The 14,610-nt window shown below is 54.1% G+C and overlaps 1 protein-coding gene across 4 annotated transcripts in view; it reads left to right on the plus strand.

Moving 5' to 3' along the window:
• The window catches only part of GAS7 (growth arrest specific 7), a 211,204-nt gene that overhangs the window by 57,683 nt on the left and 138,911 nt on the right, over positions 1–14,610 (plus strand). Inside the window, exon 1 of one of the 4 annotated variants that reach the window (XM_053893026.1) lies at positions 4,661–4,957. The exons of 2 other annotated variants lie outside the window; for them this stretch is intronic. The gene's annotated coding sequence lies outside the window, so the exon portion shown is untranslated. Of the gene's footprint in view, positions 1–4,660; positions 4,958–8,335; positions 8,359–14,610 lie in introns of those variants that run through there. One more of the 4 variants, XM_053893025.1, reaches the window with a different exon arrangement.

Genomic DNA, 14,610 nt, shown 5'->3' on the forward strand with positions numbered 1-14,610 from the left:
GGGGCCCCCAGCAGCCCCACCTGTGTCTGAGGTGGCGGATGGAACAGCCTCGTGTCATTTTAATAGACCAGGCTCTCTTACCCGGGCGCTGGGTGGAGAGCGTTGCTGGGCTCCCCTTGTGATCAGGTTGGGTGATCCTTAGTGTAGTTTCTAGCCTTTGGTTCCCGAGGACGAGGCTTCTCATACCGTGGTCCCTGGACCAGCTTCGTGAGCGTCATCACCTGTGAGCTGGCTCGAGATGCACATCCTAGCGGCGGACCCGGGATCTACTCAGTCGGGCACTGACAGCAGGGCCCGGGAATCTGTTTAACACGCTCTTCGGGGTGGGGGGGTTCTGATGCACGTGGAGCACCAGTGCCACTGCTCCGAGTAGGGTGTTTGAAGACAGATTTCCTGGGGCGCCTGGATGGCTCGGTCGGTTAAGCATCCAACTCTTGGTTTTAGCTCAAGTCACGATCTCATGGTTTGTGAGTTGGAGCCCTGCATCGGGCTCTGCGCTGATGGTGTGGAGCCCGGTTGGGGTTCTCCCTCTCCCCTCTCTCTGCCCCTCCCTGCTTGTGAACTCTGTCTCTCTCTCCCTCTCAAACTTAAAAAAAATATTTTCTAAAAAGAAAACAGACTTCCTTGGTTTCCCGGGTCTGTCAGGTGACTCAGAGGAGTGTTGAGCCCATGGCAGCCTGGTGGGGACACTTCCATTCACAGGCATTCAGATCAAGAGATCTAAAAATATTTGTGTGGCTGAACATGGAGTCTCTCATTCAACCTAAAAAAAAAAAAAAAAAAAGAAATCTCAACATGCACATTTGTACGTATTTCAGTTAATTCTACAACTGTGTGAGGCCGTGTTTGGGGTTTCTGGTTGAAAAAGCTGAGCCGGGTGTTAGTAAGCTGCCCATGCAGTGGAGGTGGGATAGGAAGCCAGGGTTTTCCGCCGTGAGCTGGGGGAGCTTTCCACTAGCCGTGGGGTGAGGCTGCCCCTGCCAGGGGTTGACGGGGGGCTCCTGGTGAACCTTCCTGGTGGCTCCTTGCCTGTCCTGAGAATTGAGTATTTGAATGGGACCGCACACATAAATGCATGTGTTTGGGGAAATGCTTCAGCATCTAGGGCTCTGTCTCAACCTGCGAGGGTTTCTTTTTTTTTTTTTTCCTTCTTTTTCTTTTCTTTCTTTTTTTTTATAATTTTAACTCCTACTTTTATTTTTTTAAGTTTATTTTTGAGACAGAGACAGTGTGAGCAGGGGAGGGGCAGAGAGAGAGAGGGAGAGAGAGAATCTCAAGCAGGCTCTGCACTGTCAGCACAGAGCCCGAGGCGGGGCTCGAGCTCACAGACTGTGAGACCTGAGCTGAAACCAGGAGTCAGACGTTTGACCAAACTGAGCCACCCAGGTGCCTCTAAATAATGTCTTTTTTTTTTTTTTTTAAGTTTAGTTATTTATTTGGAAGGGGCAGAGAGAGAGAATCCCAAGCAGGCTCCACACTGCCAGCACAGAGCCCAGTGTGGGCTCCAAACTTATGAACCACGAGATCATGACCTGAACTGAAACCAACAGTCAGATGCTTAACTGACTGAGCCTCCCAGGTGCCTCAATATTAATTTTTTTTGAGAGAGCGAGCCGCGAGCATGAGCAGGGGAGGGGCAGAGAGAGAGGGGGACACAGAATCTGAAGCAGGCTCTGCGCTGACAGCAGAGAATCCGATGCGGGGCTCGAACTCATGAACCGTGAGATCATGACCTGAGCCGAAGTCGGATGCTTAACCGACTGAGCCACCCAGGCGCCCCTGCGAGGGTTTCTGAAAGACAGTGTCTTGGGCTCCAGCCGCTCTTCCAGGAAGAAAGCACTAGAAATGTAAGCCACCCCCCCTCCCCCCTGCCCAGGGGAGGCCAGGATGATCAGAAACAGGGCTGACCGTTTTTGAGGCTCTTGGGGTTTCTGAAGCAGGGTCCCCTGGGTGGGGGTGGGAGAGCATCACCACCTCCATTTGCAGACGAGAAAGCAGACTCTCCAGAGAAAGTCTCCCATGTTTCACCACCTCCCATGTTTTCCCCCATGAGACCCAGTCTCAGTGGCTTCCAGACTTGGTTGGAAGGAAGGGGCTTCGGAGGTCTATGGCAGAGCTTGGCCAGGAACAGGTAAGCAACCTCCGTGGTACCAGATTAGCTCTTCAGTATGTCTGTACCTGCTCCTCACTGTATTTTCTCAACCAGCGAGTGGGCCTGTGGCCTCTCTGGTGGATAGAAGAACGTTCTCGAATAGATCTGTCGGTCCAGAGGTTCAGAGATCTATAATAACAACAGACAACGTTTACCTAACACGTAGCTTGTCTAAACACTGTGCCTCCATTTATTAGCTCATTGGATCCTTACAACACGTTCCAGGTATTACCAGGCCCGTTTTACAGGTGGGAAAGCTGAGTCACGGAGAAGTTGAAGACTTTGTTCAGCGTCAGCCAGCAGGGGACGGGGCTTGTACCTGGACCATCCCTGTCAGGAGCCTGTGATTGGAACCACTGGTTCCTGTGTCCATGTTAGTTCTGAAGCCACGCCCCGCAGAGGGGAGGGGGGACCCCTCAGCCCCTTCACTTAACCCCATCCTGAAGGTATCTGCACACCCAGTTCGAAAGCTGGGTGTTCCCCAGCTTGGGGTCCCAGCAGGCCTTTGCTTTCGTGGAGCAGCTGAGTAGGGGAGGAAGTGGTGAGGCAGGGTGGGGTGGGGCTCCCTTTTCTTCACACCTCCTTCCCCCGCCCCCAGATGCTGACCCCGAAGAGTATGATCCTTGTGCCTCTGGGACCTTCTGCAGGCGGTCTGGGGGTTGAGTCCCGGTCTATAGCTGGGAGGAGAGTCTGCAGTGGCACCAGAAGGGAAAGCCTGGGTGTTCCAACTTTTCAGGGCCTCACAGCTTTGGGAGTAGAGGAGACCGGAAGAGTTTAGGGCAAGGGGCAGAGGGAGGTGGACGGCGGCTGGACCAGCTCCTGGTGGCTGTCTCTTCCGCTGGAGCCTGAGGCCAGCACCGGGCCAGCTGGCTCACAGCTGGATGCGTAGTGGGAGGCGATGGGAGGGTCCGCGGGCCAAGACACTGCCAGGGACGTGCACCCAGAGTCAGCCTTGGCTGTCCTCCAAACAGGAAGAGCCTTGGTGCTCAGCTCAACTCGCACTTCCCCCGTGGTGAGCGCCGCTGGTAAGAGAGTTCCAAGTTGTGGTCAGAGGCGTGGGGACCCTAAGCGTGGCATCCTCTCCTGTCCGTCCTTCGCCACCGGGCCCCGGGGAGGAGACCCGGTCAGGCAAGAGCAGCTACTCCCGCCTAACGGAGATGCTCAGATGGGAGGAGATGGGAGCCCTCAGTCCTCAGTCCTCGGGTTGGCACTTCCCTTGGGGATGTTGCGTCTGAAGCGCGGACCTGACGGCTTGGCCGAGAAGGGGCCCCAAACCCAGGAGATGCTTTGGGTCGGTGACCGGGCCACCTGCAGGGACACCCCATTCAGTGGGTGGCTTCCAGAGTTGTGGTTTCTGCTGCACAGTTTTAACTAACCCAGGTCACGGTGGTCATGGTGGTGACGGGGGAAGGAGGTGGGCCGGGGACCAAGAACCAGACGTTCTCGGCAGGGTCCCCCAGTGCTGCCTTCCAGTAGGCTTCGTGTTCCTTCGTGATGGCCACACTTGCAGGAGTCCCAGAAGACACTGAGTTGCTGCTCCTTCACACCCTTCTAGAATCAGTTATCTTTTTTCTTAATGTTTATTTATTTTGAGGAGAGGGAGGGGCAGAGAGAGAGAGAGAGAGAGAGAGAGAGAGAGAGAGAGAGGGAGAGAGAGGGAGACACACAATCCGAAGCAGGCTCCAGGCTCTGAGCTGACAGCACGGAGCCCGACTTGGGGCTCAAACCCACGAATCGTGAGATCATGACCTGAGCCGAAGTTGGACACTGAACCAACCCAGGTGCCCCCTTACTTACTTATTATTTTTATTGTCTGCCCCCTCCCCCCTGCTCTGCCGCATGCCGGAATGTGTGCTCTGTTGAAGACAGAGCTTTTTGTGCCCCTTCTGTTTTGTTCACTGTTGTGCCCCAAGTGTCCAGAAGCAGGGCCTGGCACCTTAGGTGCTCACTAAACATCTGTGGAACGGACGCGTGGGCGGACGTGCCCGGGAAGCGCCTGGCTTGGGCCCACCGTCCCTGGGAACACGCGTGCAGTCACCGCCGACACACTGCCATCTGAGCACCTTGCTAGCGTCCGGCGGGAGGGGAGGACCCGCGTCCCCTGGGAGGTGCCCACACGGTCTGGCCGCCTGCCCTCGGCTCCGCTCTGTCCTCATGATTTACTGGCCCCCCGAGTAGGGACCACGCGAGGGCTTCCCCGAATCCCCGCTGCGGGCGGTGAGGGCCCCAGGGGCTGGCCAGGTGGTGAGTGAGTGGAGCTGTTTGCAGCTACGGATTCCGGGGGCCGTGGCAGGACCGCATTCCTGGATCCCGCCTGCCCCTCCCTGCCCCACAACTCCGTCCCGCCCTGTGGGCTGTGGGAAGTGGAAAAGCCTGGTTGAGCAACTCCGAGGGCTAAGGCGAAATCCCTGTTTACTCAGCCTCTGTCATCTCGCCTTGTAACTGATGCCCGACTCACAAACTTAATCCGGGAGGGACAGTCACGGCTGCCTCCGCACCCTGCGAGCTTCCCATCCCTCTCGGGGTCAAGGCCAGACCCGGATTCCCAGCCCAGACCGCCGGCGGGCTCCCCCGTGGGAGCCTCCAGCTTTGGGTGGGCAAGCTCTGCTCACAGGTTTGCTCTTGACCTCCCGATTCAGCCGCCTGCTCGACATCTCCAGCCGTCACACCGGGTCCTTCCTCCGGGTCTGGGCCCCCTGCAGCCTTTCAGCAACGGGCAAGCCTGTCTTTCCAGCTGCGTGGCTCACAGCCCTCAAAAGCTTTGGCACCCCTGTTTCCTCCCCCTGCTTGGGTTTCGTTTGCCAGGTAAGCCTGTGGGCCCCTCCTTCCAAATAGACTTTTTAAAAAGGTGTAGCCATTTCTTGTCATCCCCACCGCCGCCCCCTCTGGGTGAAATGAAGCCATCACCCTTGTGTCCCTGGTTTCTTACAGGGGCTGCCCAGATCCTCTGTTAGGTCCTGGTCTGTTGTTCTTTTTTTAATTCATTTTTGAGAGAGAGAGAGCGAGAGAGAGACCGAGCATGAACGGGGGGAGGGACAGCGAGAGAAGGAGACACAGAATCCGAAGCAGGCTTCGAGCTGTCCTCATAGAGCCCGATGCTGGGCTCGAACCCACAAACTGTGACATAGGACCTGAGCCGAAGTCGGATGCTCAACCGACTGAGCCATCCAGGTGCTCCCTGCTCTGTTGTTCTTACATAACAAGTCCGATTGTGTCATTTGGGTCCTCAGGACGTGGCGATGGGTCCCCACGATGGTGGAGTAGAGTCGAAGAAGCCCTCACGGTGGCCGGGGGGGGCACTACGTGACCTCAGCGCCTGCACCCCACCCCCTCATCCCGCTCATCCTTTCCTTGCACACCAGCTTCCACCGTGTCCCTGCACATGTCCCAGGCATGCTTCCTCGTGAGGGTCTTTGTGGCCCATGTGGGTCCCCCAGAGATGTCCAGTCTAGAGCCTGGGACACAGCAATCAGGTTTTGCAGGTGCAGTTGAGGGTGTCAGGATGGGGAGAGGGTCCTGGACTATCCGGACGACCCCAGCACGATGACAAGGGTCCTTGTGAGATGAGGCAGGAGGGCCAGGTCAGCAGTAGATGTGACAACAGAAGCAGGAGGTTGAGTGATGCTCTGAAGGGAACATATGCCAGGGATGCGGCGGCCTCTGCGGACTGAACCGGGCGAGGTTCTGTCTGGGGGCTTCTAGAAGGAGCTGAACCTGCTAACACCTTGGCTTTGGCCCAGGGAGACCCCTTTAGGCTTCTGACCTCCAGATCCGTAAGACCATAAATCTGTGCCGGTTTGAGCCCCTTCGTTTGTGGTCATTTGTCACAGTAGCCCCTCAAGAAGAGTAAGCTACCGATTCATCTCAAAATCTTGTCACTCTTGCCATGCCTGCTTTTTCCTGTTCTTCTTCCTCTTCTCCATCACTTACTGCCTTCCAGCAAAACCCGACCTCATACCTGTGTGTCGGGCTTGTTGTGGCTTGGGTGTCTGCCCTCATGAGAATGCAAGCCCCGCTAGGATGCGGACCTTTTGTCTTGTGACCAGTGCGTCCCAGCACCTAAAACTGTGTCTGGTCTATAAGAGGTGCTCAGGAAGTATTTGTCCAATGAATGAGTAAATGAATATATAAATGGATGGATGGGTGAATGAATGAATGAATTAATGGATGGAAGGAAGGAAGGAAGGAAGGATTAATGAATGGATAAATGAATGAATAGGTCAGTGAATGGATGGATGGATGGATGGAGGTGAGTGGATGGATGGATGGATGAGTGAATGGAAGGATGGATGGATGGATGGGTTAATGAATGGATAAATGAATGGATAGGTCAGTGAATGGATGGATGAATGGATGGATGGATGGATGGAGGTGAGTGGATGGATGGATGGATGAGTGAATGGAAGGATGGATGGATGGATGGAAGGATGGATGGATGGGTTAATGAATGGATAAATGAATGGGTAGGTCAGTGAATGGATGGATGGATGGATGGATGGATGGATGGAGGTGAGTGGATGGATGGATGAGTGAATGGAAGGATAGATGGATGGATGGATGGATGGATGGATGGGTTAATGAATGGATAAGTGAATGGATAGGTCAGTGAATTGATGGATGGATGGATGGAGGTGAGTGGATGGATGGATGGATGAGTGAATGGAAGGAAGGATGGATGGATGGATGGATGAGTGAATGGAAGGATGGATGGATGGGTGAATGAATGCATGGATGAGGGAGTGCATGGTTCCATGGCCTGGATTTCTCTCTTCTTCTACCTGGTTCTCTTTGCCAGTTGTCCCCTAATAAGACCATTCCTGGGTCACCTCCTCACGAGGCCTCTCCCCTCTCAGGGCTTTCTGTTGGTTGTTCTTACTGAGTGCCCAGCGACTGCAAATGGTCCAGCTGTTGGCCATGCTCTCTGGTGTAGACTGTACTGTAGCCAGGCACTTCAGGACTTTTTTTTCTGTGTGTTTCTTACAGGGGATTGTTGTCTGAGGACCTGTTTGTCCCCAACCCTCACCTCTTATTTCACCAGAGCAAGATGAAGATCCTTAGGGGGGTGGTCCTGCTCCGGCCGAAGGGGTCCGGCCCTGCTAATTTCCAGAGCCTTCTGGGCTCAGGCGTCCTGGTGCTACTATGCCCCAACTGAGTGACCTCTTTGGGGGCTCCTGTCACCAGTGTCACCCCAGGACACCAGTGCCTTGCTCACAGCTGACACTCAGAACTTGCGTAGTTGGTGGGTGAGGTGAGGTCTCACAGGAGGGTAAGAGGTTCTTCCCGGGGACGAGGGATGGGAGAGACTGAGGGGTTTGTCTCATCAACAGCAACTTGTGTGGAGGTTGGTGTGTTTGGAAGAAGGACAAGAAGCAGAGAGAAGAGTAGTAAGGATGGGTGAGCGGGTGAGGCAAGAATTGTGGGCGCTTTGGGCTCGGGGGCCCCCAAAGAGTATGGTGCATGGCAGGGAGGAACAGAGAAGGACAAGGGAGGTGCACGCTCTGGGCTGAGGGTCGCTTCCCCAGGAAGCAGCTGCAGGCTGTAGGGGGTGACCAGTTGGCTGTTAGGGAGACTCCTTCCCGCTGTCTTCCCTGGGGAGGACACATTTTGAAACACTTCCTGAGCCGGGGAGGGAGGTGATGCATTGCGCCCCCCCCGCCCCCAGATTGCTGATGAAGTGTGGTTAGTTAGAAACCTCCAGCTGTGTTTTTGCACCCCCCCCCACCTCCCTGGACACCCGCCCCGTCCCACTGGGAGCTCCCCTCCCTCCCCGGTCCTCCCCCTGCCGGCTGGTGACTCACTCGGCTCTTGTGCAACGGTGCGGGCTCTCGCTCCCCGAGAAGGGCTGTTTTCCTCTGTGCCATAGCTCCCGTTCCTGATTTATGTCTTTTCATTTGGGCTAATGCTTTCCACATTTAGGTCTGAGGATTAGTGCGTGGCTCATGGCTGCAACCACCAAGGTCCCAGTGCCCAGCTTGGGTCTGGCCCCAAGAGGGCAGGCAGCCAGCCAGACGGAGGAGGGACCGGGGGTGGGGGGCAGGAAGCTTGGAGCTTCACCCCGCCTGCCCCGGACTGTCCTGCCTCCAGCCTCCCTGCCTCCAAGAGGGAGGCAGAGGAAACCACACAGCCTGTTCTCCAGGCTTGCTTGGGACACGTTCTTGTGCCTGGCTTTCCTGTGGAGGGCTCACATCTTGGAGTGGTGTTGAGAGGTAATTGTCCCTGAGCCTGGTGACTTCCTGCGGAGGAAGCCACATCTTTGGGAAGTGAGAGGGAGGTGCACGTGGCAGGGTGTGGAAAAAAACGTTATCTTTGTGGTTTTAAAAGCCATCGCAGAACCGTGTGTGTGTGTGTGTGTGTGTGTGTGTGTGTGTGTGTGTGTGCTTTCTTCTTCTTTTCTTCTTCTTCTTTTTTCTTTTCTTCTTCTTCTTCTTCTTTTTCTTCTTCTTCTTCTTCTTCTTCTTCTTCTTCTTCTTCTTCTTCTTCTTCTTTTCCTCCTCCTCCTCCTCCTCCTCCTCCTCCTCCTCCTCCTCCTCCTTCTTCTTCTTTTTAGAACAATAATATTACCTTGGTTGCTATGGTATTGTTGTGGGGGTGGCTAATTGGACACAGACCCGATACAGGCTGGTTTCTGGTGTCCATAGTGATTATCAGACCACAGCCGTGGCACTTGCTTTTATTGTCTTCCCTAGATTGAGAGGCTGGCAGGGGATCCCTGGGCAGTGGCTGTGGGCACCCTGCCCTATCGGGGCCACTACGGTGTGGCGACGCGTTGGTTGGACATGGGACCCCGAAGCCCGGACTTAGTCCCGGGGAGCTCATCTCCGGTCATTTCCGTGGCTGGAATACAGCCCAGGTTTGCTGAGGGCTGGGAGCGTGGGAGCTCCTCCTTGGAGGTCCTGGACCACGGGGGAAGCGATGCCCACAGCAGGGAGAAAGAAGTGTCCCTGGCAGCCCCCGGGAGCCATAGCTGGTGTGAGGCTGGTAGCATGCACCCCACGCACCTGGCAGGTGCTGTTTGCCCTGAGATCGCAGCCTCAAAGCAGAAGGGTGTTTTTGTAGAGTATATGTACCAGAAGCGTCTCTTTATTTGTTAATTCTGTGCTTACTGAATAGGTGATGGATAGATCAGGCCTGCTGTTCGAAAGGTACTGAAGAGTCTAAAGAAAAACACGTGGCCTCCTCGCCACACCGGACCTCCGCCTCTGCCTGTCAGTTCCCCTCCCCAGAGGCAAACAAGTTATCGGTTTCCTGCGGGCAGTTCCAGAAACCTCGGGCATTTGCAAACACGTGCGCGTCTTTATTTTCCCTCACGCAGGTGCTCGCTGCTCCTGACCCTCTGCACCTTGCTGCGGCCGCTGCTGTTTTGCAAACCCACAGCCGTATATCATGGAGTTTAGTCGGTAGCAAGAGTGTCCTTTTAGTCGATTGCCTCTCCCTGTCTGGCCCCATATGTCCCACTATTGCTCTGGGCGGGAGGTGGGGGCGGGGCATGTGAGTGGATGGGGGCTTTCCAGGCTCCCGGGGGCCACAGGCAGAGGACCCTTCTGAGCAGTGGCCCAGGGCCTCTGCAGGCTGACAGCTTGTTTTACAGGCTCTCGGGTCTCCGGATGAGGGGCCTCCGTTTGCCATCTGAATTTTCTGCTCCTTTTCCAAGCTGCTCTCCTGGTCTCCCCCTGCTTCTCCCTCTCTAATCTCTACCTTTCTCCACCTCACCCCTGCACGAAGCAGTTTCCTCAACCTGTTGCTTCTGCTTTGTACTCTCCAAAGGTGGCATCCTTTCAATGGACAGGTGGACCTGGCTGGGCAGAAATGCCCCTCGGTTTTACTTTTAATTAGTTATATTTAAATAGTTCTGTAGGGGGCGGGGGGCACCTGGGTGGCTCAGTTGGTTGAGCGTCTGATTTCAGCTCAGGTCACGAACTCATGGTTCGTGGGTTCGAGCCCCGCGTCGGGCTCTGTGCTGACAGCTCGGAGCCCGGAGCCTGCTTCGGATTCTGTGTCTCCCTCTCTCTGCCCTTCCCCTGCTCATGCTCATGCTCTGTCTCTCTCTCTCTTTCAAAAATACACATTACAAAAAATTAAAAAAAAAAAAAAAAGATTCTGTGTCTCCCTCTCTCTTCAAAAATACACATTACAAAAAATTAAAAAAAAAAAAGATTCTGTGTCTCCCTCTCTCTCTGCCCCTCCCCTGCTTGCGCTCTGTCTCTGTCTCTCTCTCTCAAAAATAAATAAACATTAAAAAAAAATCTAAACAGTTCTGTGTGCACAGCGGTCACATATTGGATTTTGTGTGTCCACTTCTCAGGATGAGAGTAAAAATCTGCGAAGCAGAGTGTATTTGCTATGTGTTGAATCAAGTCAAAATAGCTGGGATTAGGGAGGGTCCCAAATTCAAACTTGGAATACTGGCCTTCCTCGAGGAATTTGAAAAAAAATTTTTTTTCTTTCTTAGGTTTATTTATTTATTTGTTTTGAGAGAGAGAGAGAGGGTGAGTGGGGGAGGGGCAGAGAGAGAGGGAGAGAAGGAGAATCCCAAGCGGGCTCCACACTGTCAGCACAGAGTCGGATGCGGGGCCTGAACTCACAAACCACAAGTTCATGACCTGAGCCGAAACCGAGAGTCGGACGCTTAACCGACCGAGCCACCCAGGTGCCCCTCCTTGGGAATTTGATATCCTCGGCTGGACACGGCAGGCCCTGAGCTCAGCGTTGTGGGCACAGAGGTGAGCCGAGCAGGCCAGTCCTGTCCGGATGGGGCATCTCGTGCTGGGTCTCAGCACATGAGTTAAACCCAGATCCAGGAGTTCAGAAAACCATGGTCCTTGGACACTTAGAACTTCCTTGTCGTGTTAATGAAGACGAGGTGTATTTGTCTCCTGTCGCTTCTGTAATGAATTGACATAAACTTAGTATCTTAAAACCACACATTTATTCTCCCCTGGTTGTGAAGGCCCAAAGCCTGGAATGAGTCTGGTTTTTGTTTTGTTTTGTTTTGTTTTTCAGGCTTATTATTTATTTTGAGAGAGAGAGAATGTGAGTGGGGTAGGGACAGAGAGAGAGGGAGAGAGAGAGTCCCAAGCAGGCTCTGTGTCATCAGTGCACAGCCGGATGAGGGTTGACCTCCTGAACCGCAAGATCATGACCTGAGCCGAAGGCAAGAGTTGGATGTTTATGTCCAACTGAGCCACCCAGGCTCCCCCCTGAAATGAGTCTTCTGCAGAAAAAATTAAGGCGTCAAAGGGCTGGTTCCTTCTGGAGGCTCTGGGGTGCGGAGGGAGTAGAGTCTGTTTCTATCCTTTTCCGTGTTCTAGAAACTTCTTCCTTGGCTCATGGCTACATATCATAATGCCTTATCTCCCCAACTCTGACCTCACATAATGTCTTCCCTCTTTGCTCTGTGTCCCTCTTACAAGGACCCTTGTGATTATATTTAGGCCCCACCCGGACAATCCAGTGTGACCTCCCCATCTCAGGATCCTTAACCTCCTCACGCCCACCAAGTCCCTTTTGTCATATAAGGTTAACGCCTGCAGGTTCCCAGATTCGGGGTCTGCCTGTGTTTGGGAGGCCATCTTTGGCCTTTCGTGAGGGGTGGCTTTCTTTCTTTCTTTCTTTTTTTTTTTTTAATTAAACTTTTTTAAACACTCATTTTTGAGAGAGCATGAGTGAGGGAGTGGCAGAGAGAGAGAGGGAGACAAAGAATCTGAAGCAGGCTCCAGGCTCCGAGCCTGACGCGGGGCTCAAACCCATGAACTGCGAGATCATGACCTGAGCTGGTCAGACGCTTCACCGACTGAGCCACCCTGGCGCCCCGGGGGGGACTTTCAGTACTTGAAAGAGGAAGTTTGGGTGACAGAAGGGCATTTGCTGAGTCGGTCACTTCCCCGGATGCTCTGAATTGGTGGGAAAGGGCAGAGCTTGAGCAAACCATCTTTGCGGGACTGATGTCCCAGAAGCAGTGGATCTCGAATTGGGTGGGTCCTCGAATGTCCTGGGAAATGTGGGAAAGGGACAGAGGCCCAGATCCCGACCCACTTCAATGAGCCTGGCCCTTTGTGTTCTTTGTGAACTTTCCGGGTGACTCCGGTCCTCAGCAACGCCTGAAAACCGTCGCTCTGGGGAGTCCTCTCCGGGATCATCTGTGTGCGGGCCTGTGGGAGGTGGAACTTCCTGTTTTCTGTAAGCAGCCAGAGCCAGCCTACAGACAGGAAGTGTGGGAGAAGACCAGAGGAGGGGCCTCCTGGCTGGCAGAGGAAATACCACCTGTGTCACACCTGGGAGGTGAGACAAGGTGTGGCTTCGAGAAGCAAGAGAGAGAGAGTGCTAGGAGCAGAGAGAAAGGCCTTCTCGGCCGCACTGAGGTAGGAACCAGCAGGCCCTGCTTGGGGACACGGAGGCCATTTATGGGGCCAGACGGGGCAGGGGCGGGGAACTGATTTGACAAGAGGGGTGAAGGTGACCCATTTTGGGAGAGAGGAAGCAGAGGAGGGGCAGAGAGAAAGAGGGAGACAGAGAATCCCAAGCAGGCTCCACACTGTCAGTGCAGAGCCGGACGTGGGGCTCGATCCCGTGAACCGTGAGGTCATGACCTGAGCCGAAGTCAAGGGTCAGACGCTTCACTGACCGAGCCACCCAGGCGCCCCCATAATGCGTTTGTAATAAGTGAGCAGAGTGTGTCGGGCACTGTATGTATGGGCACGGGGCAAGGGGCTGCAGTGGCGTGGCAAGCAGGACCCACAGGGACGCTGGTGTCGTGAGTATACTTTGGGGTGAGGTGGCCTGGTGGAGTTAGTCAGCGGGCAGACATAAATAATCAAGAGACATAGCCACAATCACGTGATTGTACATGACTAACTGGTGGCTTCTTTAGGTGGAATGTTCCGGGAGAGCTTCTCTGAGGAGGTGACTTTAAAAAAAAAATTTTTTTTTTTAATGTTTATTTTATTTTCGAGAGAGAGAGCATGAGCTGGGGAGGAGCAGAGAGAGAGAGAGAGAGAGAGAGGAAGACACAGAATCTGAAGCAGGCTCCAGGCTCTGAGCTGTCAGCACAGAGCCCGATGCAGGGCTCGAACTCGTGAGCCGTGAGATCATGACTTGAACTGAAGTTGGCAGCTTAACCGACTGAGCCACCCAGGCCCCCTTGAGGAGGTGGTGTTGAAGCTGACATGTAGACCAGCCATGGGAGGAGCTGGGAGAAGGGCTCTTTGGGCAGGAGTGACAGAGAGCGCCAAGGCCACGAGGAAGGGCCAGACTCGCCCCATCCAAGGAGGAGCTAGAGCAGCACAGTCTGTAGAACTTTCCGCAGAGATGGGAATTCCGTATCTGGGCTGACCAATTGGCCACCAGCCGCACGGGATAGCCGATCACTTGAAACACGGTTAGTAAGACTTAGGAACGGAATTGTACGTTTTATTTTCATTTTGGCTGACTTAAATTTAACTTTCAGTGCCACGGGAAGCTGGTGCCCTTTCTGTTGAACAGCACAGGGGCTAACGGTCCGTGTGTCTGGAGACAATCGTGTGAAGTAAGAGGAGATAGAGAGAGGCCGGACTTCATTGCTTCGTGCATTAGGCTACCTAGTCTGGGTTTCTTTTTTTCTAACATGGCGCAAAGCCTTCGGATGGGCTTACTTGAAAGTTCACATGATGTGATTGATGTTTTAGAAGTTCACTCTGGCTGCCACGTTGAGAGTGAATTGTAGGGGGGTAAGGGTGGAACAGGAGGCCAGTTAGGTCCTCGTGAGGATACGGGGAAAGCTGCTGGTGCCTTGAACAGGGTGGCCACAGTGGAGCCAGAGAAACACGGATGGATTCCGTTGGAAGTGGGTCTGGCAGGAGTGGACGGGGAGGGGATGGAGAAGGCGGGAGAATTTGCTAATCCTAGATTTGGGGCTCAAGCAGCAGGAGGGATCATGGCGCCATTTGCTAAAACGAGGTATGGAGAGCACGTGTCCTTTTGGTTTGCTTTGTTTTTGGAAGCGACGAATATAGGCTCTTTTAGGGGGTTGGTGAGAGATGTCTCTTGAGCATCCGTGTAGAGACGGCAGGTAGCCAGTGGTCATGGGGAAAGGCCAGAGCTAGAGAAAGGAAATCGAGGGTGTATAAAGCCAGGGGACAGGGTCAGGCCACTGAAGAGAGTGCGTTTATGGAGAAGAGGGGGAGGGGCAGGAGACTCCTATCCCGTTTGAGCTGGAGCATCCGAGGAAGATCCAGAAAGACCACTTGAGAAATGTGAGGTGCCCATGGCAGCCAAGAGAAGTCATTCTCTTGGTTTCCAGAAGGAAGAAACGTTGAATGCTACTGATTGGCCAAGGACTCGAGAAGAATCCAAGGTCAACAGCATGGAGGTCATGGGTGACCTTGGGAGAGCCGGCTCAGTGGAGGGAGTAGCAGAACATTGGGGCTAAGAAAGTAGAGGTCATGACCACAGGTACCTCTTTTGGGGAAAATATTTGCTGTGAC

The sequence above is a fragment of the Panthera pardus genome, unplaced genomic scaffold (assembly GCF_024362965.1).
Source record: "Panthera pardus isolate Hobbes unplaced genomic scaffold, ASM2436296v1 HiC_scaffold_3, whole genome shotgun sequence".
NCBI lineage: Eukaryota > Metazoa > Chordata > Mammalia > Carnivora > Felidae > Panthera > Panthera pardus.